Source organism: Rhipicephalus microplus, chromosome 4, assembly GCF_043290135.1.
Source record: "Rhipicephalus microplus isolate Deutch F79 chromosome 4, USDA_Rmic, whole genome shotgun sequence".
Classification (NCBI taxonomy): Eukaryota; Metazoa; Arthropoda; class Arachnida; order Ixodida; family Ixodidae; genus Rhipicephalus; species Rhipicephalus microplus.
The window spans coordinates 69,897,774-69,922,815 of record NC_134703.1 but is presented as its reverse complement, the minus strand read 5'-3'; the positions used below and the strand labels follow the sequence as shown (position 1 = coordinate 69,922,815).

Genomic DNA, 25,042 nt, shown 5'->3' with positions numbered 1-25,042 from the left:
CACTCTCTCGCACATTACATGAAATAGCAGTCCGAAAATTGCATTCCTAACAGGCACCGTTTTTCTCCGTCTGAAATCTTTCGCTGCAAAATTTTAGCTTGCTCCAAAGTCCCTGTCGAGAACTGCACTGTAATGCAACTCGGCATCTCAAATTGAAACTCCTGTCCTTCTTTTCCTTCAAGTCCTCGTTTATTTTTATATTTTTTCCTTCCTCTCTCTACGTGACGTACCCTGGCAGCTGGTTCGCGAAAATTTCCTTTCAAAGCTCGTCATGGTTTCCGCGCATCGCGCCCGCTGGAATGGAAGAAGTCCCGTCTGGCACATTTCCATCTGAACGCGCTATTGAAAGTTTGTGGATGGCCTTCCGGCTGCCTCTCCTTTTTCTTTGCTTTTATTGGCTCACTGGACTCGCGGTGCAGGCGCCTGACTTCTCTGAGCTATCTTCCCCAGCCACTGCGCTGGTATACTTGCCCCGCTTTGGACTCCGGCTGCTCGTTGCGGTTGACGAGACCAGTCTTGTCTTACTGTACCTATTTGAAAAACACGCACACTCTTTATATATATATATATATATATATATATATATATATATATATATATATATATATATATATATATATATATATATATATATATATATATATATATATATATATATATATATATATATTGCAACGTTGTCGTGATTGAACCTTCGCAGAATTCGCTCGTGTTCGAAGCGCTGCCTTGTTGAGGAGTGCCCATGCGCGTCTTGGCCTGCGTCCTTTCTGACCCGATCCTTCCGTTCTTTGTGACTGAATTTTTACTTCCCACCGAAAAGGTTCGTTTTTTGAAGGGGGAGGTTCTTTTGGCGTCTCCTTTCGGCTCGGTCGGTTGCCCGATTTGATTACCCGTTCGGGGAAGCTTTATTTTTTGCTAAAACATAAAATAAAAATGATGTAGTCATCGGTACTACCGCGTGCTGTCTTTTTTTTTCTCTTTCGCTATCGATTTTGCACTCGCATTTTTGTTTTCCTCTCCGGTGACTGAATATTATTTTAGTTTCTAGTTTTCCCGGTTGCGCGCCTGTCGATGTGGACGTTTTGTACTTTCTGCGACCGGGTACTGTAATTTTCTCCGAAAATAAAAATAAATATAAAGGAATAGAGAACAACACAACATGATTGTTCCTGTTCGCTATCTCATTTTTCGATTCGAAATGCCGTGGGTATTCTTCAGTCATACGAAACCTTTTTTTTTATTTTTCTACTTTTTATGTTCGAAGTGTTGCCTTGTTCGCCGGCACTACGCTTCGCAAGACCCGTTCTGTTCCTTTGCGTTTTTCTTTTTGTTTCCAGTGCGCCCGCTGTTGTGGCGCAGCTGTTGAAATCTTTCTTTTATGATTGGTGTAACAGCCGAGCGGACGATCTCAGACTTGTCCCATGTTGTTTTCGTTGTTTTCTCTCTTGGATTATTTTTTTTTTTGCTTTTCAGCTCGGAGTGGGCGGACTAAAAATGCAAAATAATGACAGCAACTGTATCACATTCGGATCATGCGTTGTACATTTTTTTGCTCGTTTAATTTTTTTCTTGCGTTATCCTTTCAGCCAGCATCCTGTTCGTTTATTGTAATGTGGTGGGCAGTCGGTTACCTTGGGTTCTGGCGTATCGCAGACGACGGCGAATGGCCGCCTCTAGCTCGCCTCGTACCATTCTGTGACCCTTATAATCTTAAAGTGACGTTGGCTGCTCGCGTTACAAAATTACCTTATTCTTTCGCCGTTAGGCTGTTCGCGCCGTTCTGTCTCTGAGAGTGTGCGCGCTTATTCGCTCGTGTTTCGAGTGACCCCGTTTTTCGTTCGCCCTGCTGTTTTTTTATTTATTTTTTGCCCCCCCCCCCCCACTTTTTTTGTTTCATTCTTCGTGAGCTCGTTTGCCTAAGCATGTTTCCGTGTTCTGGGAGGCACTTGGAATTGCCTGAGACGTCGCGGAGCCCTCGTTTTAGCGAAAGGCACGTTCCTGCTGTAAACGCTCCGTTTGTTTTGCTAAGTATTCTTTAAAGTCGAGACTTGTCTGAGCCGGCTTATGGTGTTGTCACACTTCCATTTCGTTTTTGTTTTTTATTTTTGTATTGCCCTAGCGTTTTTTTCTTTTTTTTTGCGTTCCAGCAAAAATGTGTTTTTATGTGCGCGTGTGTGCACACGTGTGTCGCAGTGCGGACGCGCTACCGATTACACTTGGCTCAGAAAAAAGGTAGGCCACTATAGTTGCCGCATCAGCCATATCGTATAGTCAGTTCCAGCTTACATAACGTAGGACTGTACAGTTTCCGCGGTAAGTAACCATACCACAATGTCAACACATAATGTAAATATATGGTATCATTCCTACAAGTCGATTATACAGTTGATGGAGATGAAGCGTAGGCCACTGCACCGAAATAAATGGCTCATCTTGTCTGTGGTGGTCCATAGATGTCAGGCGTGAAATAATCGGCTAAGTGATGCAGTTACAAATAAAATACATATATTTCGCTTTAGAACGAGCAAGAACTAAGCACTGCATGTATGATGTCGTCGTCGTTGTTCGAATTTGTTGTTGCAACATTTCTTGCTGAGGTGCGAATATACACTGAATTACATGTTACTTCTATTTTATCTTCAGCCTCGATATATAGGCAGAGCTTATACTGGATCAGCTGCCGTTTCAGCGGGCACCACTTCATTGAGCGTGTGGTACATCTCTATCGGTCTGTGCAATGGAGTGTAAGGACTTATAATAAAACAGACTTCTTCTATTTTTGAAGGGGAGAAGATATACATACGTGTAGCTTACTGATGTGTTAGTTCAACAAAACGTTTGGCTATGTCGCTCAAGCGATGAATGGTCTCGCAGTGTAATGAAATTTCTAATCGTTCAGAGTAGAACGACGTAGTAGCTCCAGTTGATTTGGTTTGTGAGCTTTTCCCCGAGGCATTGTTGCTCTGCGTCGTGCATCTTTTACAGGCGGTGAGCCCCTTTTCAGCACGGAAATGATGTTAGCCCCAGTTGTCAATGGGCCTCACGTGATCTTGAGACAACTACGCTATCTGTGTAATCAAACATAACACACGGGCATCTTTCAGTGAGCAAAAGGTCAGCTTCCGAGCACTCAGCCAAAACTTCGGAAGGGTTATTTTCAGAGAGCTGAGCTTTGGTAATAACCGCATTAGATATTCAACGTACGGCCCGAACAAAATGCATCAAAACAAATGCAGCAAACGTCGTTTCATTAGCGCGTATACATTGGTCTGCTCGCTCCGGCGGGCTTTGTTTTTGCACGAGCTTTTTTTTCGCTTTTTGTTGTAATCTAACGGATGCTGCTTGTGAAAGGAAAACGCGTTTGTTCTGGCCGTTTCAAAAGCAGCCTTCGTTATGGCTAATGTAAACGATGCCTGCGAACAACTTTTCAGTCTTGGAATGCTTTTCTTTCTCTGTAACAGATTGCTTGAATCGATCCGAGTGTGTCAGTTAGAAAACGCTTCCATCCATGATTGCCTTCCGCAAGTGTCGTAATAAGCGAATATCCCCAAGAATCAAAATGCTTACGATTTACTTAATAGGATGGCGTAATATATGGTTGCCCTTGAGTTCTTATCTTCTGATTCCGTCATTTCCGGCTCTTTTTTTTTTTTTTGTGTGTGTGTGTGTGTGTGTGTGTGTGTGTGTGTGTGTGTGTGTGTGTGTCAATTGCAACGTGCTGTGCATACGGTACTATATTCAATGGAAGTTTCTGCTTGTTCACTTGACCGCTCTAGCTGAGTCTTAAATGTGCAACACGCGAAAACGCCCGGTAGTACTGCTTGTGTAATTGATTAGCTATATACGAAGCGACTAGATAACATCACATTGAGTATTTTGAACGCACGGAATATAACTTAAGTATACACGTTTTACGAGCGTTCGTATTTTTTGACAAAACTCAACGTGTTAGGAGGAAGGAATAAGGGTTCTTTTGCATGTTTAGCGCAGATTGCCCATTGCGAGGTTAAAAGATCAGGCACCATATGTACGAAAAGAAGCATACGTGGCATTTTCAAATGGCCTATAAGTAAAGATGGTTCTTTCTATCTCTTTATTGATTGACGACTATCTCTCTCTCTCTCGATCGTCTTGCCCCGCCGCGGTGGACTAGTGGCTAAGGTATTCGGCTGCTGACCCGCAGGTCGCGGGTTCAAATCCCGGCAGTGGTGGCTGCATTTTCGATGGAGGCGGACATGTTGTAGGCCCGTGTGCTCAGATTTGGGTGCACGTTAAAGAACCCGAGGTGGCCGAAATTTCCGGAGCCCTCCACTACGGCGTCTCTCATAATCATATGGTGGTTTCGGGACGTTAAACCGCACATATCAATCAAATCTCGATCTTCTTGCCAATCGCTACCCAGCCTTCGCTTCTCGATGGTACCAAACTGTGCCACAAGAAGAGCCGAAGAGCGAACAAACTTCAGCTTCTATCTTGAGTTACATCTACCTGGGATTTTCGTTTACGGCCTTCTTTGCTTTTTTCTTGATAATCAAAGAATACGACACCGCCGACACCACAGGGAGCTGTTTTTAACGCTATCGCACAAAAAACGTAAATTAATCGGATCGAGTAATGTGACGAAATAATATTGACGAAGTTGTGACGTTTCAATTTATGACGTGCGTTTTGGTTTTCTCTCTCTCCTCTCAAACCGGAATCGTAGTTTATAGTTCATTCGCTCTCCTTTATCAAATCTGGATTTGTGCCTGTCCTCTCAGCTAATAGATAGTTTTATGAAATACAGAGGTTAAGTGGCTGATATATGCGGTTGGCTGCAATGTGTTGAACAGGAAAGGTGTTGAAATATGACTGATAAGCAAAAAAAATGAAATAGGAAAGCGAATGATAAGCTAACGCAGTAAAACTAAAACGCCACTGTAACCCTGGCATGAGGCACGGATAGGTGTAGCTTAGTTCTGATGGGCTACACTATACTGACGTTAGCCTAAACACTCCGTATGCGTGTGTGTCGTTTCCTCTCTGCTGCACCACCTGAAGACCATGAACCTAAATAGGCATGGTTTAAAAAACACTGCTAATGGCGTGCACATTGTTCGAGTTTTTTTTTTTAAAATCGGGACCGTTGAACATACGTCGTGTGCTGCTACCGGTCCTTTCCGTTTTCTTTAATAAAGTATATTGCCTGGATCCCTTAGAAAACGGGCCTGTCTAAATTCATACCGGCTGATGGTGCTGCCTTCGCTGTGGTGTTTCCACAAAATGGCCAGTCGTCTCTTAAATTGTTACCGTTTTCTCGTTTTTCCCAAGAGACGGTGATGTTATCGCCTGGCGTTGTGTTACTGAAACGATTCTTCAGAGCTTGAAAAAAAAAGTACAGCAAAAAGAAAACGGGGGATAGCTAACAAAAATATGAAAGGTTAGGGCATTGAAGTTATTTTAGAGGCCTTTATAATAAATTTGTTTTTGTTTCCTCCTGGGTGCGCGAGGGAGCATAGAACGCGTATAGCGTTAGCTTAGTGAGTTCGTTGCGCTCACATTATATTTCTGCATTTTGTTTGCTCTATCTTTTAGCTTATTATATAATATTTTTTGCGAATGTGGTGGGCACACGTGGCGACAAAAGTCGTTAGCTTAACTTGGATGAAAGGAAATCGCCTTCATGCGCAAGAAAGCAGTGCTACGCACACGTATATAAAATACCGCGATGCGCGTGTGTTCTGTTCTTCGTTTTAGCGCACGTGTGTGCACTCTTTTTATGTGCACCATTCGCATAGCATTGCGCAATATCAGTGGTTTCAGTGGTGCGAGTACTATTACAACGCGGCGCTCGATTTTCGACGTTAAGGACGTCACTATATCGTTTTTTTTATTATTTCGTTAGCCATTTAATAAGGCCCGTGCCAGAGACGCATAACAGCGGCGACGCGACGGGCAGCCAAGCGTGCGCAGTGTATATAGCATCGTGTTATTACGCGCTCAGCGGCCAGCTACGACTCGCCCACATTGTTGATGATTCGTTAGTTTATTTTTGAATCTTTTTTTTTTTCGACATAGCACGTAGAAGTCAGCGTAGGATGCAGCGAAGGCAGTTTGAAGATATATATATTACCTCACGTTTTTTTTTCGTTTTTTTTTGGCTCATTTATCGAGCTGCGACATTTGCTCACGGTAGACGCGTAGCATCTTGACCGTAGACGAGAGGCGGGGATGGATGAAAGCAACCAAAAAAAAAAACGAGTAGTGTCAAGGGTGACGGGTAGCTTCGAGTTACACAGCTGTGATAGTTGCTGCAATAGCTGCTTTATGGCTACTTTACATGACAGATCATTTTCTTGCACATCTTGCCGCTCGGAGTATAGTACCATGCGTACGGCCCGGCACAAACCTGCCATACCTATGCAATGCCGAATTCTCTCTTTGTGTCTGTCGGCTAATATGATTAATGCAACGGTGTTTGTTGCGTTGTGTTGCTCAATGACTTTGCATTGTTACACTACCGAAGTCGCCACTATTGCGCTGACAAAGGCCGCTGGCCACACGCAGGATGCCCGCTCGAGTCGCGTGCCTTAGTGAATTAGGTTCTCTCTCATCGGTTCTGTCCCGTGCTCCTGCACGTACGCCCTTGACGCTACCAGTGGCGGGCTGCTTAATGCCCCTTAATGTGCCCGGGAGTTCCCGGACCCTGTTTGTCTTCGGGTCCGGGGCCGTCCGCCTGCTGGGACCGTGGCGTGCCGTGGCTGTGGCAGCCCCGAGTTGTGGGTGGGCTGCCACGATCGATCCTTGTTAGCAGTGCCTTCGTTAATGTTACCCTTTCCGCCTTGGGAGGTCCCGTGGTCGTAAAACATTTATATGGCATATTGATGGCGCTTTCGCTGCTGCTAGACATGCGAGGCCGAAGTTTCTCGGAGCCCGCGCGTTGCGGGCCTGCATCCGCGAGGAAAGCGCGGGGAAAGGCGTGTAGAAGGACTGCGTGTTCACTCCTCTTGTCTGCTCTTGTAGGCCGCCGGCCCCTACGCCATTACGTGCAGCTGCCGTACGTTTTCACCCGTGCTCTTGTATGCTCTCTTGTACTGTTTCGCTTCGTGTACTTCTATAATACATGCCGTGAGCGAATGCATATTCGTCTTCGCGCGATGTTGTTCAGCTGTTTTGTTATGGAGTGTTATGGCCTTGTTGTCCCGCCCTTTTTCGGTTACGTCCTCTTCCACTGTATGCCGAAGGGTTGGCCTCCGATGATGACCATAACGCACTCGCTGAGTGGCTCGTAGCAGCTGCGTCTAACAGCGACAATAAGCCGTATGCGATGTCTTCGACCGTCTCCGGTTGCTTGTACTGCTTATCCTGACTAGCGCTTGTCGGTATACGTGTTAACAAGACGTCAACAAGTGTACGTTGTGGTGGAGTTTGCGTGCCCGTTGTCTGGTTCATTGCTTTGCTTATGCAAGTTTTGGATCTTCCGCAAGTTTAAATGATTACCGTTGTATTTGGTTCTGATTTTTTTAAATGTACATCTCCCTTATTTGTTTTTCGTTCGCACGGTGATAAATGATGTATTGCGACGATAAATGATGTATTCTTTCTCTCAGTGTTGGGGGGGTATGGTGTTTGAGTCTAGAAACACAATATGCGAGCCGGTGTTCCGAATAAAACTTTTTTTATCTGTGCAATATGTATAGGCTATCAGTATTATTTTCCTCCTCTCCATCTTTTTTTCGTAGGCTTTACTTAAGCCTCTGACGAAAGTGACTCGAGCTTTCATTTATTATTGTTCAGTGAACTGGGAGCGTGGAAGAAACACAAACTAAGCAAAGAGGAGGCACACAGCACCAGCACTTTTACTAACAGTTGGTTTATTCTCACGTTAGAAGGACATATAAATACACAAAGGTGCGCATGTCAACAAGAATAAGACGACAGTGTGAGCAGCCTGCGTGGTGTTCATTCGGAGCACTTTTCAATAAAAATTATCTATATAGTTAAACTCACAGTCGTGCAGTGATAATGACGGATGGCTGATACACTGATTCTTATTTATGGAAATCTGATACGCTTCAGAAATTTCACGCGTGGTTTGAAGCGTTCGTGCTGTGTGCCTCCTCCTTGCTTCGTGTGTGTGTTTCTTCGGCGTATCAGTTCGCTGAACAATTACGAATTGCCAACTAGCCCGCCTTTCCGTCCTGATGCAGTGTCTTTCATTTATTCGCATGCTCGCTCCGTCTGTCGCTAATAAAGTTGATTGCTTTTGGCTTAAGCGTGCACAGAGCATTAGGCGGCAAGGGCGGAACCAAATGCAGAATCAAAGTGGCCTGCCTTCAGTCTCCAGCTTTCCGGAGGTAACAGTGGGAAGTGAACAGCTCGAGGAATGCAAGAATTGTCGTTCCGGGCCGCCATTTTCGTCAAACTCCTGCATCGCCATGACTTCTCGCTTCTATGAGGACAAAGTTGGCCACCCCTCGGACGATTAAGGGGGACCCCTTGCGTGTCCCTCGTATGCGCACGCGTATGACTACAGGCTGCTTTTTTTATCTCGATTGCGTTTAGGGAGCTCCTTGATTATGTGCGTTGTCGCCCGCCTGAAGCATGAAGTGAAATTTTGAGAGAAACATAAAATAATAATTATTGGGGTTTGGCGTTCTAAAATTATGATGTGATTATGAGCGACTACTTAGTGAAGGGGCATTCGAAGCTTCGATCACCTGGGGATATATAACCTGCCCCTAAAAAAAGCACACAGTTCTACATCATCTGCCGTCTAACGAAATATGGCCGCTGAGGCCGGCGTGCGATCTCGCGACCGTCGGCTCAGCTTTTGATCGCCATAGCCACTAGACTACTGTGGCAGCTAAAAGGTAAAACAAGTGTCACGGTTTTTTTGCATGTCTGACTAGCTCTTTGAAGTTGCTTTCAAAGCGCAACTTATCACCACTAAAAGTGAACATCGTACGGGTCAATTGTTTCTTACCGTTTTCTATGTGTTTCAAGAGAGCGCTAGGCAAGCTCAGAGATGTGTTCATGCGCTCCTAATAAGCACTGTGAGAGCAATGACTTCGTACCTTTTGAGTGTGAGAAATAGCTTTATGATAACCACGACTATAGCGCCTGGATCACAGGAGCGCAGATTACTTGATAGCGTAGCTAACATATAGCTGTGGTACATTTGTAATCGACAGATTTCAGCGTTAAGGCAAGACATTGCTGTATTTCGGCACCAAGTCGGCTACGGCAATGTTCGAACAAGTGGAAAAAACTAATGAACATTGGTTCCCATTAAGCGTTAATGATGGTCGCAACTGCTGTTAACAGTCAGGTCGTCGCTTGCGCTGCAAAAGTAAGCAACTTGCAGCCATTATTGTCCCGTTGGCTAAGAAAAAAAATGCAACCTTTAGAGCATTTTTTCTGTCTCTGTATCATGTACTGTCACGTTGTACCCATAAATTATGACGTATATTTCGTCACGTTATGTGAGTGTTCAACAGACCAGAAACTATAGTGTCTCCTCGCAGCAAGCTCTTGCATTCATAATTCAAACACTGTATAGAAATCTCTCACCTGGCCTTTGGTTCTGCGACGGCGCTCTTTCGTCAATCCGACACGCTTTGCTGCTTCCAACGGTGCTAGCTGCGCCGGCTTCCCGGAGTCGTGTCGTACCGGCGGTCAGCCTCAATAGTTCTGCTCGCTCACTTTTTTTTTTTTTCCTCTAACGCACCCGGTACTCCAAGTCCTGAGTTGACGGCGGCACAAAGCACTAACTGACCATTCGAATGAAGCTTAGTACCTCCAGACTCTTGTGCAGTCCTCAGTTTTCTCGATGAAAGGAAGAGTGCGTTTTCCTCGCTCTCTTCTACAAAAAGTGAGAGTTTCTTTCTTTTTTTTCCCCCGCAATGTGTGCGTCACGCTAGAATAGAATGCTGCGTGTGCGTTTTTCCTGTAGTCCACGGAACACAAGTTCGTCGCTGCTTACCCCCAGAACGAACTAAACTCCTGAATATCCGTGCAAATGGGTCCTTAACTGGGGTGTGTAGCCACGACTACGGCTTGGCAATCACTTCCCGTTCAATGACGAAACACGCGATGCACTTCAAGTATTCAACCACACGCGCCGAAGCAGCGGTGAGCTCCGTACCGTCGAAGACCTTCCAACCAGCTTGAAAGAGCACTTCCGGCCAACGCTGATGTTGGAGCCAAATCATCCAGTGGGAGGAATCGTTCAGAGGCGCTCGGCTCCCGTGGTGGCCGCTCCTTCAGTGTTCGTGGTCCGCGCACGGCGTTCGTTTTTATCCGCGCGCGCCGGCGTTCGGGCGCTCGCGTCGAGATGGCGTCGGTGGCCCAGGGAGCCGCTGACGTTCCTTCGCGGGGTTCTAGCTCGGGCGACTTCGCCGCGGGGCGGTGCTGTGTTCGGCGCTGAAATTTTCTCCTTTCCATCCTCCATCGCGCCTAACCCGCCTTCGCCGGCGATCCCGAGATTTATCATTTCGGCGCTCTACGCACGGACAGCGGCGGGCCCCGTTTTGTCGCCGTCGATTCGATTTCTGCTTGCCCTTTTCTTCGAGTGACTCGGTCGTGCTTTTCCTTTGTCATGCTCCTCCATAGGTGTGATTGAGCAAAAACAAAAAAAAATATAAAGGAAGTGTCGTCGGCCTTATGAATACCGGGGACGACGTAGACAAAATCAAAATCATTCCGACCGTCTCTTGCAAAAGCAATGGCTTCAGTCTCAGTAGTCAAAGCAGATCAAGGGAAGTTAAATTGATGTACGATGCATTCGCTGCATGCGCGTGCCTTCAGCGGCCTTCGTTGAAAATAATTTACTAGCGTCATAATGCCCCGTTTCATTGCGCTTCGTACCTGGAAATCAAAGGCACTTCGTGCTAGAAAACGATATTTTTGCCTCTTCCATTGTCACTTTAGGGTCAAATGCCTTTTTTGGTCATATCGTGTCGATGAAACAGCTGGTCGTAGAATTGAATCTTCGGCATATTTTGCCTCGCGCAGGTATATTTGGAAGCCATCCCCATGCACGTGGTTTGTTTGCGTTATTAAATTGACCATTTTGAATTTTTCGGTCTTTTAGTATTTTGAATAAGTACATAGGTTCAATTTGTAGGGGATGATACGTGTGTCGAGCCACACTTTTTTCTGGCAATGGCGTGGGCACAGACGGTGAAGCGCCGTTGTTGTTTCGTCGTCGTTCATTCTCGAAATTCAGATAAAATGCCACGTTCAAGGCTTTTCCACACAGAAGAGCCCGAAGGAGGATACGGGTACTTTACTTTTTCTTGGGCCAGTCCGAAATCGTACTTGACAGTCGTGACGTCAGACTGACGCTGTTTCGCTGGCGTTTCGGCAGCATGGTCTTGAATCGTGCCACTTTCTCTTCCAGTAATCGTCTTGCTCCAAAATACACGGTAATGTGTTGTTCTGGGAACCTTGTCTTTTTTTCTTTGTCACTCTTGCGTGTATAGTGTCTATTGGCGGTAACATGAGCCTATTCGATTAAACAGAAACCATCCGTCGCCCGCTCGCAGAGCGAATTCACGAGGGTGAATCTTTGCTCTGCGGTCTTTTTCTTTATTTTTTATATATTGTAGTATATGGTAGTTCTCTGGAATCGCGATACGCATTTAACTCTGAAGATTGTTTTACCTACATATGCATTTGAAATTGCACTAGCGGTCAAACGTTCGTCCGCTGTAATAATTTTCGTGGTGAGGTTCCATTTCGGAAATGGGGAAGCACCCCTCGGTTCTAATATTGCCCCAAATGGTGTAGTAAGCCGCAACCTCCAAATCGTTCTCGGTTATCCATCCGTGGGAGCGAGTAGCAATTATCACTTGGCTATATCCAGCTGAACGCGGCGACGGACTGCAACGTTGTATTGAGCGACACAGCCTCATCAAGTGGAAATCGTTAATCACCACACGGCAGCCAGCTAGTAATCTATCACGACTGGGGATGATACAGTTGGACCATGAAGTAAAGCACCGAGGTTAGCGTAACGTTGTTTGAATGGCCCGTAGACCACCCAGAGGTAGAAATATCAATGTGGCGTTGCCATGGTGTATAGGAGTCTGCAGTGAACGATGGTGGAAATGCACGCGTTTCCTCGTTTCGCTCTTTCCTTCGCTAGGCTGCGTTCCTCGGCTCGTTTGACCACCTGGGCAACTTTTCTTGGCACTGAAGGGAAAGCTACAAAGCCGAACTACGTACATTCCACTGTCAGTGAAGGTAGCTCCAAAGTAGCGCCCGTATTTTCAATGAAAGTTATAAATGTTCCTCTTTCATTTTCTACGTGGCGCTATTTGAGAAAGGACGCAGCTCACGCTTGTAAGATATTCGTATTTCTTTTATCTTTTGTAACTTGACGTTTTTGAGCGAGTGAAAAAGTCCCACCTTTTAACGTGCATCTCAAACGCTAAGCGGCGTCTGCGTCTACGTGAAGCGCTGATGGTGCGCCCCCGTCACTTTCCACAGCGCGCCAAAACGGACTGCTTCGCGTAGTGCTACATGTGCAGAAGCTCCGCCTCCGTAGCTTTCCCTTGAGTGCTGCGTCCGAGGTGGAAACGCAACAGGCGCGTGCATGTGCTAGCTGTAAACAAGCTTTCGTTTGCCCACTGACAGGGTCTCTGGTACGCCGCGTCGTTTGTATTGTACACAGCGTCAGTTGACGTCATTACGTCAACTATTCTGTTCATCTGTTCTCGATAGAGAAAAGGCACGGACAGCAGCGCGCGGGTGTCCGTTGGTGGTTTACGGGTCCTTTAAGGATTGTTGCTTCATGTTTTGAGTTTGTCTCGGTGTTAACGTGCATAGTAGCACGTCCGTTGGTGCGCTGAATAGCTTTTGTGATCTCTCAGTAACCTAAAATGAAGCCATCATGTGTGCGTTGTTGGCAAATAACGTGTGCGTAGTTGGCAAACAACGTCACTCTAGTTCCAAAAGTATGGGTTTGACTCCATTCTGCGACGTGTTGTCTTTGCTCCCATTTTCATTTTAAATTGCTTCATTTTTGCAGTAGTTCAAATACGCAAAAGAAAATATATTTCGCTATAATTTCTCTGAATTCGTTATCTAGGCTTCCTTCGCACTGTTTTAACTAACACATGGGGCTCAGACTGTCACAGCAGCATATAACTGGTGGCATATATAGGTGCTGCATTTCCGTGCTGCTCTGTTACAGTAATGTATGCTGTTGCATGCCATCTTTAATGCTCATGTTAAGGCTTACAGCGAGAACAGCGTTCCCGCCAGCCACAGCAAGCTGGCCTCCGCTATAGTGACACGACTGCTATGACCGCTGAGTACATGATAGCAGATTTCGCAAAACACTGCATCACTTCATGCATAACACTGACCCTACGGCACACATCTAATACTCGTATAAACAAAAATTAATGTACCTCGAGGGTAAGTTTTCACAAAAAAAAGCAAAACACAAAATAACTGCGAAATAGTTTCTAGTGTCTGTCACACCGCTTTTCCTGAGATTGGCGTGGAAATTGATATTTAGCCTGCCTGCTATGTAAAAGCAGTAACAGTGAACTCATGATGGTACACGTCCTTCGCGGGTGCCTTTCGGGCAGTGCTTGTACGCTGTCAGAGTTCATTTGCGACGTATCCGCGTCACCCAGGCGTTCATGGTACCGTGACTGTTCGCCGTTACGTGCATGCTCTAATCTACTGCGGTGTACGCAAACGTATATCTGTGCATCCGAGGCCCATAGTTCTCTTCTACTTCGCTAGGCACGTAGCGTGTAAGTGTAAGAGTCATCTCGTGCAGTCTAGACGTCGTTGAGCAAACTCCAGGAGATGCACAACAAAATGGAGACAGATTGAAGCAGCTGACGTGCATTATGGTTTGTACGTGTAGCACGCAGCCTGCGTGGTTCCGATCGTACCCATCGGTTAGGTCTGGCCTGTTTAATATGAGAGAAACGTCAGCCATCATGCTTTTCGACGCGATGCACAGGCTGCTTTCTATCGAGAAAATGCCAGTTGATCTATTGAACGCGTGTTTTCTGGTTATGTGACCATATATCTGATACTCTATTTTTTCCGTGCCTATTATTGTCATGCCGAATATATTTTACTGAAAAAAAAAGGGGGGGGGGAATAGGCGGGTATGGGGAGGAAAACAGATATTAGCTATGCATGTCCGCTTACAAAGTGTAGAGCAACACTGCTCACAGCTCCGAAGTGTTGGGTCTGATCGCTAAAGCTCGTGCTGTGCAGCGAAATGATGAAATCAGACGGCGCAGAGGTATCGTAATTAATAGTTAATATATTGGGTTTAACGTCCCAAAACCACCATATGATTATGAGAGACGCCGTAGTGGAGGACTCCGGAAATTAGACCACCTGGGGTTCTTTAACGTGCACCCAAATCTGGGGCAGAGGTATCGTAAAAAATCTTGAACGAAATTGTGTTTAAAAACATGGGTGATCCTTCTTTTCAGGTATCGGTGTAACACAAGTGTGAAACATGTCTTCGCCGAGGTAGCTGAGTGTTTATCTTCGTTGTTTCGCCACAAGGGCAAATGAATGAGTGCTCCAGCAACAAATTGCAAATTTATAGGAAGTACGGCAAGCAGCTAGAAACTTACAGTGCGTACGTCAAGCAGAAAGCACTCACGAAATGAGCATACACATCACGACCGCGCATAAACAACTGTCCGATCTAGACACTTAAAGCACGCTGTTGAAACAGAAAAAAAAATGCACGAAACGAAAGCACAAGTATACAAAGGATGAGTGCTAAGAACTGTCACAATTGTTCATCCTTTACGAGCAGCGTGCTCTTTTCATAAACGCGGCCGCGGCAGCAAGAAAAAGTGACCTTCGTGCTTTCTTGAATTACGAGTCTGATCTGAGAAGCGCGCGCGCAGTCCGAGATACCATGATCCGTGGAGGCGCGCGCTCGAAAAAATGCGGGATGCGCCCCGCGCTAGGCCGTTGCGCAATTTCGCTAGTAATGATGAAAACGCTGTGATGTGGAGGAGCTTTAAGGACGGTCAATGGTAGAAGGTGCATACAAATGGCTAGCTGTTGGTACGATCCTTGGCATAATGGGTTGTGTCTCGCACAATTATGGCACAATAATTGATTGATATGTAGGGTTTAACGTCCCAAAACTACCATATGATTATGAGAGACGCCGTAGTGGAAGACTCTGGAAATTTCGACCACATGGGGTTCTTTAACGTGCACCCAAATCGGAGCACACGGTCGTACAGCCTTTTTGCTTCCATTGAAAATGCAGCCGCCGCAGGCGGGGTTCGATCCCACGACCTGTGAGTCAGCAGCCGAGTATATTATAGTCACTAGACCACTGCGGCGGGGCAGCATAGCACAATCAAACTGCACGCTTATGCACAGCTTAGACAACTCTGAAAGCATATCCTGAGTAGATTTTTCCTTACTTTGCTTCAATATATATCTCATTTACCCCCGAAGGTCTTTTCGGTCTTAGTGCTTCAATTACTCTACGCAGAGGTGTGGGTCTTTGACTCCGTCGACGTGATTCGTACTCCGCGTGATGTCTCCCTGGACGCAAACTGAGGCTGTTCGGCTCATTTCTGCCTGCCGACTGCTCATTCGGCGCTGCTATTGCTCCCCAGCGTGCAACTCATAGCGAGCGCGCGTTCCAATTTTTTCGCCAAGTCCTCCGGGTCTGTTATATCGGCTGGCCTTCACTTTTCTCGTTTTCTGCAGTTCGCGTGCAGGATTATTCTCGGGGCAAGACGATGTTGATCTGCCTATTGTACAGAAATATCTTGATAATGTTAATTAATCGGTACATTGTACAGGTGAGACTTGACTCCTCGACGCCTCCGTATAATAACCGCTCCCTCGTAAGCCATTAATAACGCGATAGTCGTTGGGTATGTCAAACTTGTAACTGAATACAAACGCTATAAGCTGGTAGCACCATAAGTTTGCGTGGTTGTTGAGAATCGCGGCGTCGAGAGTGTCATTCAGGAAATCTTGAAATCAGGGGAGTCAACTATATAAAAAAAAAGTAACAGGGTAAGGAAATAGATAAGCATGCTTCATGTGCGCTTGTCGCTTATCCTGAGCTGAACAGCATCGAAAGTGTCATGCCTAATGATACCGAACGAATGATAAAAGCTCAAGACAAAACTACGAAGGAGCAAAGCAGAAGAAGAACAACGCTGGTTTTTACTAGTTTTACTGTGCTTTCAGTGAATCGTGTTTTTTTATTTCGGTTTTTTTCTGCAGTGCGTCTGACGATGATACAGCTATTAAAAATAAAGTGTTACAAAGGAGCTAACTTGGTTATAGGTGAATATATCTATGTCCAGTGGCTCTATATACGTCGAACTATATTTTTCCTACGTGTAACTGCACGGGGTGTTGATTCGCGCACGCTGGTCACGGGTCCTTTCTACCGCGTTATAAATCGTTTTAAATGAGCGAGAGCCCCGCCGTGGTGGTCTAGTGGCTAAGGCACTCGGCTGCTGACCCGCAGGTTGCGGGATCGAATCCCGGCTGCGGCGGCTGTATTTCCTATGGAGGCTGAAATGTTGTAGGCCCGTGTGCTCAGATTTGGGTGCACGTTAAAGAACCCGAGGTGGTCTAAATTTCCGGAGCCCTCCATTATGGCGTCTCTCATAATCATATGGGCGTTTTGGGACGTCAAACCCCACATATCAATCAATCAATAAATGAGCGAGAGGCTATATATCGAAATGCCCGCTAAGTCGAGCTACAGTGCGTAGGCCTCTTCGCGATAACCGTGTTTCACTGAACGAACGCGCACACCCAGCCATCACGCGACTTATGCTCTCACTCCAGTCATCGCGCATCGTTATAACGAGTGTGCCGATATATCGAAGTATGTAGTTCGTAACGCAGTTCGCGACAGCCATGTACCGCCACACAATGCGAGCATGCACGGTCACGCAACTTGTTTCTTGCTGCAGTGCGTCCATATAGTAAGGCGGCGCGTCAGCGTCGTGGACGCTTCGCTGTGCCCACAGTCGCCGCCGTGCCTCCTCGCTGCCGTTGGCGGCTAGTGATGGATGCTGCAGGCTGCGCAGGCCTTCGGCGATGATGGGGCCGCCGGGATCATGATTTATTATAATGCCCGCTTTTCGCGCCCCCCTTTTCTGTATAGCTCGATCGTCGTTCGAATCCGTGCTTGTGTTTTCGTTGGTCGATCGTTTGCTCCTACTTCGAGGAAATCTCTGTTCACGTTCTTCGTGGCGTGTGGTCTGCGAACGCAAGCAAGATAGCAGTGTACGCAATCCCCGGCCCCTTCGCACCAGTTCCGTGTTTTCCGTTCCTGGTGCATTCGCAGCGTCGCAATATATAGCCTGGTTTCCTATCACTTGTCGCTGGAGGCTCCATAGCAGCTTTCTGGTAGTGATCGGTGTGGATCACTACCAGTTATAGTGGCGGAAAATTTTTTTATGAGAAAGGCTGTAAAAAAATAATATTAACAACTGGTTTTCAATGCGGGTTTTTCTGCTTGGGGAGTGTGATGCCCCTGAATGCATCATTGAAATCTTGCAGCAGGAAATCATGAGCGAGCACTTTGTAAAATTATTATTATTATTATTATTATTATTATTATTATTATTATTATTATTATTATTATTATTATTATTATTATTATTGTCGTCGTCGTCGTTGTTGTTGTTGCCTTCGTTGTGGTTGTATTGTTAGAGGAAGTCGAATAAAAATTGAGATCTTGGATAAAATTAGACAATATAGAGCTAAAGTCTTCAACTTGAACAACATGAGCTATCCAAGCCGAAATCCTGTCCTGACGCTAAAAAAAAAAACATCATGAGGCTCCGTTTGAACAAACTAATACAGAGTCATTGCTGTTTTATCTTTGTCTCTTGCTAGTGTTTGAGCATGGCGTGAAGCTGGTCACATTTTGTCCTGTTTATTCTATATATCCGGTAAAGTGTTGTATTTCACCTACGCTCTCAGGAAAAAAAAAGTCTTTATATTCTTTTTTCCGGACTTCCCATGCATATACATGCCTGCCAACTATCCCGATTTCGCCGGGACACTTCCGAATTTAGAACGATCCTCTCGACTGTACGAACATGGCCGTAAACCTCCTAAAATAGTGCTAGCGCCACCGTGAAAATAAAACAACTATACCCAACAATTTTCTTATTGCGTGCGGAGCGTTCAACTCACTTAAGCCATGGTGCATTGTCACGTGAAAAAGAGCATTAAGATTGGCAAGGAGGAAGAACTGTCGCGGCCCGCAGCAGATCGTGTTGTTTCGCACGTCTGCAGCGGCGTACAATAACGCTTATTAGTATGATCGCAATCGTCAAATTCTTGACAGGCTATCATATTTGTTGAGGATGTCATTGTGGCACAAATAAAGAGTAAATAATCCCCCCCCCCCTCCCATCGTACGCATGTCATGAATTTTGAGGTCATCAGCTTGGCAGGTCTGTGTATGATTTTGTTTAATGAGTCACTTTAACTGTTTTTGAAGAGTCGTGTAGCCCAGGTGAGAGTTAACGTATTTTTTAAAGAGGGCCACATGCTTGCAGTGTTATGACTCACCCAAAAGATAAACACATGGTCCGTTTTTTTCTCTCTCTCTTTAGAGCGCATAATGCAATGAAACAATTAAAGTCGCTCAGGGTTTTATCTTCTCCTCCCAATCGTCTCCATCTTGATGGTGATCATACTCATCTCATCATTCTCATCTCATTTTCCTTCTTCCTTCTCGTAGTAGAGTATAAGCTTCCATTGCTACAGCTTCCATATCGGCCATAAAGAACATGCTGCATAAGTTCTCGACCTCGTCTGGCTTCCTGGAGTCTGTCCCCATTCTCTCCTTATTGCACTTCGGCAGCGCTGCGGTCTTCCCCGGGGCCACGGGTCGTCGCTCACGGTGTCGCCTCTCTTGTAGACCGTCTTCGAACCGTGACGCGCGTTGTCGAGGATGCATATAATCAGTGGCACCCTTGGGTCTCCAACACGCGCGCTCCTCGACCGAACTTGCAGGAACGCTTGGTGGAATGACCGCAAAGGAGTAGCATTCGCTTTTATGTACCCGTTTCGCGATCCTAGTGTGCCTTGTTGTGCGCCGCTGTGTTCATGGTCTCTTCGACAACTGCAGCATCGATGACGCTAGGGTGCGTCTTGGAGTGTGTGTGTGTGCATGTCGGTAAGATATATATATATATATATATATATATATATATATATATATATATATATATATATATATATATATATATATATATATATATATATATATATATATAGGTCCGAAAAACATTTCTCATAGGTCTCTTCAATGTTCATTCATTTTGCTTGTATACATTGTAGGGTTGCTTATGTCCGATGCATCTTGGCACTGAGAGTGAGCCTATAGGGCAGAATTCACGTCACTTATATATTTTGTAAGAGTTTGACGCAAAGTTTTTCGGGCAGGCCTTCAGGCTCCTGACAAATTCAACAAATAGCGTCCCCAGCGCATAATTCGAACGCCGTTTGGCTCTCGCGCATTTACAGTAGCCTCGTCGCTATTTCCTTAGAGCCTCAAAACGTTTCGGGCCCTAATTCCAAAACTTGCCGTTGAAAAACACTTTGAGTGATTTAATTAGCAGCGATTCATGCTCGTATCACACCTGCCTATATATTCAGAAAACAAAAATACCATGGAGAGAAACTAGCGCAAGAGCGGAAACCCTTCGAGGAGGCGTATGCCAGCGTTGTTTCTTTATTGTAATTCCTGCGCCGTCCCGGATTCATGGACCGTAACATTTGCGCTCCTCTTAGTCATACGCAGCTTCGCTGCAACAAAACATGGGAGTGTTTTGGATGTCTGCACTCAAGACAAATCCATTAAGTAATCGTTCTTGCCGAGTATATGACCTGTTCTATAGATGCGCAGGAAGTCGCGTCTGGGAGCCAAAAGCATGACTACATTCGCCAAGGTTTGTTACCGATTGTTCGCGCTGCAGTTGGTTGTAGAGTTGTGCGACACATCTGCTCGGCGGTCATTGAAACGAAAATTTAGCCGTTTTCAGGGGCCCCCGAATGGGCTGTTTGCGTCAGCAAAACTAGATTAGGTCGTACTTTATGGCATGCAGCGCGGTAGTGTACAGCTCGTTCGTCTTTCTGGTGCTTAATCTCTCGTGTGTTGTGTTCCTTGAACATTTTCCGGACCTGCGTGTTTCTTTTTTTTTACATTTTTTAAAGAGTCGCGCTTTCGTACGCACCATTAGGCTCTAAGAAATGGTTGCTTATCGTAAGTGTAAAAATGATTGCTCAGCAGGTCCTACTTTCTTGGAGCTTTATTTTTTTGTGCGCGCTTTCGTTTACTCTTCTTTTAAGCGATAAAAGCCAGCAAGGCCATCAACGACCACTGCTATGCTTCCTTGTCTAACCTTAAAAGTCTATTTCTTGCTTCAGCGTTCACATAGGTTTTAATAAAATATTCTTCTGTACTTCTGCCTCTCTCCCTCTTTCCCCTAATGTTCTCTATAGAGCAGTTCAAAATCGTTTTATTTTTCGTTAGCAGGACAGTAACGTGTTTTTATTTCTTCAGAAGTTTTTTTTAGAACTACGGCAACGTTCTTTATCAGTTTTTCGAAATTTATGGGTCTCCAATGTTTTTCTTTTTCTTTTCATTTTTCGTTTAGTGCATAAGCCTGTGTATCTGTCCATTCTCACATTTTGGGCAATTCTTACTCGAACACCCGCCTTCGTGGTCTGACAGCTAAGGTGCTTGACTGCTGACCTTATGGTCGCGGGGCCGAATCCAGGTGGCGGTGGTAACATTTCGATAGAATTTTTGAAGGCCCGTGTGCTTAGATTTAGGTGCATGATAAGGAACTCCAGGTGGTCGCAATTTCCGGAGCCTACGGTCTGACATTATCAGACCATGATGTTAGGGCGTAAAACATTTACAATTATTACTCACTTGTAGTAGTCTATCAGCACAAAATGATGTAAGCGGTTAATATTCTGGCCAGCCGTATCACATTTTGATTACGTACGGTTTCTTTGGAGCAAATGGTTATCAGGAATCACCTGCTTCATTTCGTGACTCATGTGCACATTGAAGAACTTCTCGAATTCGATGCGTAATTGTTCACTATGGAGCGTGTCGAATAATCAGATGGTGGTTTTGCAATGTAAAACTGGTTAATTCAATTGAACATCGACCCTTGTCGTTAATTAATGACATGGACGTGCCCTCTGGTCTAATTCTACAAGTTTGTTTATCGTGGCAGCATGATCTGATTACACGCACAAGTTGACTTATTTCCGTGATCAATATGAAGTGTTCGCTGTCAGTGGTGTTTTATTTTATCCCCTGACTTCCTATACGTGCAAATAAATTAACATAATGAGCGTCTTGCCTGTAGTGAATTCACTTACACAACATTGCCCTTGAGAATCAATAACAACCGGATTACGGCTCAATCGACTATGTTCTGTGTCTACCCAAGGGTCGCGCACAATCTACTCCTCGAGACGCTTTGCGTCACGTGTCTCTTATGCATTGTCGATGCTCGAGAGTTCCCTGTCCAGATACTGAGACTGCGCATTATATAAGGGCCGCATGGGAAGCGTAAATTTTGTTTTCGTAATGTCCCCTAATTTCCTTTTTTTTTAAAGGTATTTTCGCCTCGCTGCTCGGTCATCTGCATGTTCCATGCGTCGATAGTTATTTTCCTGAGAGTGCAGAGTACTTCTCTCGCTCCATACTTTTAACGACGTGCCTGTGGCTGTCAGTGTAAAGTTTAGCGCAGCCCGCCTTTCGCGTGCCGTGCTCACACACGTTACGTGCACACCGGAACAACCCCGTTAACTTTTATGTAAGCCTGTGGCGGAAGTAAGTCGCTCGAAACCCGATTAATTATACAGCACGCACGTAATCATGAGCCAGTCTAGCGAGACGTTTTATCGTCGTATCAACGGGTACATGGCGCCTTCGTCTCTTCGGCGTCTTAAAACCTGCGATGTTGCCGGCATAACCAGGAAGTGCTTACCATCGACGGTGTTCGGTGTTGGCTGAGGAAAAGCAAGTTAAACAAAAGCAAAATGAAGTCGACCGAACTAACAGAGCCTTGCCGTCTTCGGCCCTTGAGTGCTTCTCCATCACCGAGTTGTTTTCACAAGGCTCTCTACCGGGGGAGGTTTGGTGTTCAAGCACCGAAACGGCGTAGACTACCTTGCTTCACCTCCTTTTTCACAAACTCTTTTCCTATACCCCCACATCACCTCTTCTCCGCCGTTTGATCATGCTTTCCCGGATGTTGAGTGCAGCTTCGCTCGTGCGTGTTGAGAGACGTTTTTCATGCAAGGAAGGGTGAAGTGTAGCTTCACGATACCTACGAAATGTGTACGTCCGCTTGCAGCGCCTTGGTGGCCATCTTGTCGATAAATGTCATCACACCGGGTCATGCACTGGACTTCTCCCGTTGCATTTCTCATGCGCAATAGAATCGTGCCATGCTTCCTTCTTTGTCGCCACGCCGTGGTGGTCAAGTGGCTAAGGTACTCGGCTGCTGACCCGCAAGTCGCGGGATCGAATCCCGGTTGCGGCGGTTGCATTTTTGATGGAGACGAAAATCCTGTAAGCCCGTGTGCTCAGATTTAGGTGCATGTTAAAGAACCCCAGGTGTTCAAAATTTCCGGAGCTCTTCACTACGGCGTCTCTCAAAATCATATGGTGCCGTTGTAACGTTAAATCCCACATATCACCTCCCTTCTTTGTCGTAAATACAGTAGTATCCCTCGCGCTGAGATCTTGATTGGTGGCTGGAGAGGGTGGTGCGCTTGTGTTCTTAAAGGGATCTCTCATTTTTTACGCCCTCTCCACTCTTTTTTTTTTCTTATGCCTCATCAGTTCTACTGTGCTATTTTACGGCGTCGATGTATACGTGCATCGTCTTATAATTCATTTCCCTCGTGTGGCGCATCGAACTTTTCATCGAGAACAATAATTAGCTGTCATTGGGGCATTCGCCTGTTTATTTCGCACTTGTTTTTGGCCAGCGTTTCGCTTCGTATTGGTGTTCTACCGGTATCATTGAGCGAGTGGCGCCTTTTCTGTATCTACCGCTTCTATTCTTACGCGTTTCCTCATGAAGAGTACGACAGGTAGTATAGTGACTTCCAGGTGGTGCATGTCTAACCAATCCTTCCCTGATTTTGCCTTAGTTCCGTTGCGTATTTGTGTTCTAAAATTAAGCGTCAGATAGCAGACTGTTGATATCTTTGGTGGGCTGTCCTTTAATAATAATAATGATAATAATAGTAATGAGAATAATAGCTTATTTGCCGTCAGAATCAAGGCTTGGTTGAAGGTGTAAGAGAACTCTCGACTGTGGTCTCACAGTTTTCACAGTGGGTAGCAGCAGGTAATATCATATACATTGCACCTTTACGCTTCGCGCTTTACGACTTCGCAGCTGCACGTTCAGTACGGCTGACAGTCTGTGACAATGCTAATCAAGTTCAACGAGTGCTGCATTTCCATGACTGCTATGCCTGTCTGCATGCACGCTACGTGCCCTCCATTCAGACACCCATAGTCGGGGCTGAGATGGCGCTGCCTTTGCCTGCTCGAACACTTTCCCTCCGACTGATTTCCATCGCGCTCGCTTTGCTTCGAGGAATGCGCCTTCAGTGTTGGAGCCATCGCGCCGGGCTTTCCCCAGGGAACCCAGCGTCGCGTGCATGCAGCTGCCTGTTTGTATGCGTTCGGATGAGTCTTATAGCCTCGAAAGAAGAAGCGCGCACATCAAGTGGTCGCCAGCGCTACCGCGCGCCTCTGGGGTCCCTCGAGAGGGTCGCCCCGTTTTCTAGGCGGGCATTCACGCTTTCTCTGCCGACTAAATTGCGCCGTCGGTGGCGCTGCTGTTGCGCAGACGACAGAAAAACTGGCCGCGTAAAACCGCCATGTATGTTCCGCCTGTACTGCGTCCTTTTGTAAGCTGCCCGAAGCTGCTGGTGCTCCTGCCTCTTTTTTCCGCCTCTTTCTTATCTAGGGTCTTTTACGGAGGTCTGTTATTATTACTATCAATTATTGCTCTGTCGCTAGTCGTCAGTGCATACACTGTAAACAAAAGTTAACCGAAATGGGAGTTTCTCCAGCACATGAGCCCACAAAACTCCCCTGCCCCAATTATTTATTCCCTGGTAGGGAGTGAACTCAGCACATGTCATCGTAAAACGCCCCCTCCTTAATCACAGAGTTTATGAACGACATGACCTTGTTAAACTCCCCAGGGAGTTTCAGGTCACGTGGTTACAAACTCCCTATAGGAGCTTTAAAAACCCTCTTTGGGCGTGACGTGTGTGTGTGTGTGTGTGCGTGTGTGTGTGTATGTGTCTGTACGGGCATATGTTTGCACGTCGGTGTGAAACACATGTGATTTGTGTGGCTAACCGTGTAAGCATCTGTCAACAGGCAACGAAATTATAAGTGCAGCGAAGAATAGCAACGACCGGTTGGTATTTACTGGGAACATTTCAATATATTTCGCACCTTAAACCACGCTGCACATCGGTCCGATTCCTCAACGAAACGTCCTGAATGCCACGCTTCAAAGGGCCGAGTAACAAAAAACTTCGAAGAATAAATTAATGGTAGCAAAAGTAAGCTGTTACGATCGTCAGCGGCTGCTCCTGGAGTTTCACCATCAGAAACTTCGAAGTGGTCTGAAGTAGGCTTCGCTCGACTACGGCAGGCTGGCCGGCAACCGGTCTGAGAGTTGCGCCGGCGACGCGCTCGCCCCGTCTCCTCCGATAGTGGCTTCTCGGAGTGTCACCGGTATTTCACCGGCTGCAACATCTAAGCGGTAGGAAGGCCTCGCTATGGCGTCGGTATCAAGCCGGCATCGTATCGAGCTCGCACTGCGCACCGGCCGCCGTGGCGAGCTCTGTGAGCTATACATGCAATGCATGCGAGCAACGGGAACAGCGACTGCGAACCGTCTCATTCGTTTAGGTATATCGCTCCGTAGCTTAAACTGCGTGGATAGCGGACACCTATTTCTGTGCATGGGAAAAACGAGAC

At 46.0% G+C, this 25,042-nt stretch overlaps 2 protein-coding genes across 4 annotated transcripts in view; one reads left to right on the top strand and one right to left on the bottom strand.

Moving 5' to 3' along the window:
* The window catches only part of timeout (circadian regulator timeout), a 318,914-nt gene that overhangs the window by 202,807 nt on the left and 91,065 nt on the right, over positions 1-25,042 (top strand). The gene's annotated exons all lie outside the window — the stretch shown is intronic.
* The window catches only part of LOC119172098 (uncharacterized), a 252,954-nt gene that overhangs the window by 142,444 nt on the left and 85,468 nt on the right, over positions 1-25,042 (bottom strand). For 2 of the 3 annotated variants that reach the window (XM_075892931.1, XM_075892933.1), the window contains exon 1: positions 9,553-10,469. The exons of the other annotated variant lie outside the window; for it this stretch is intronic. The gene's annotated coding sequence lies outside the window, so the exon portion shown is untranslated. Of the gene's footprint in view, positions 1-9,552; positions 10,470-25,042 lie in introns of those variants that run through there. 3 annotated transcript variants of the gene reach the window in all.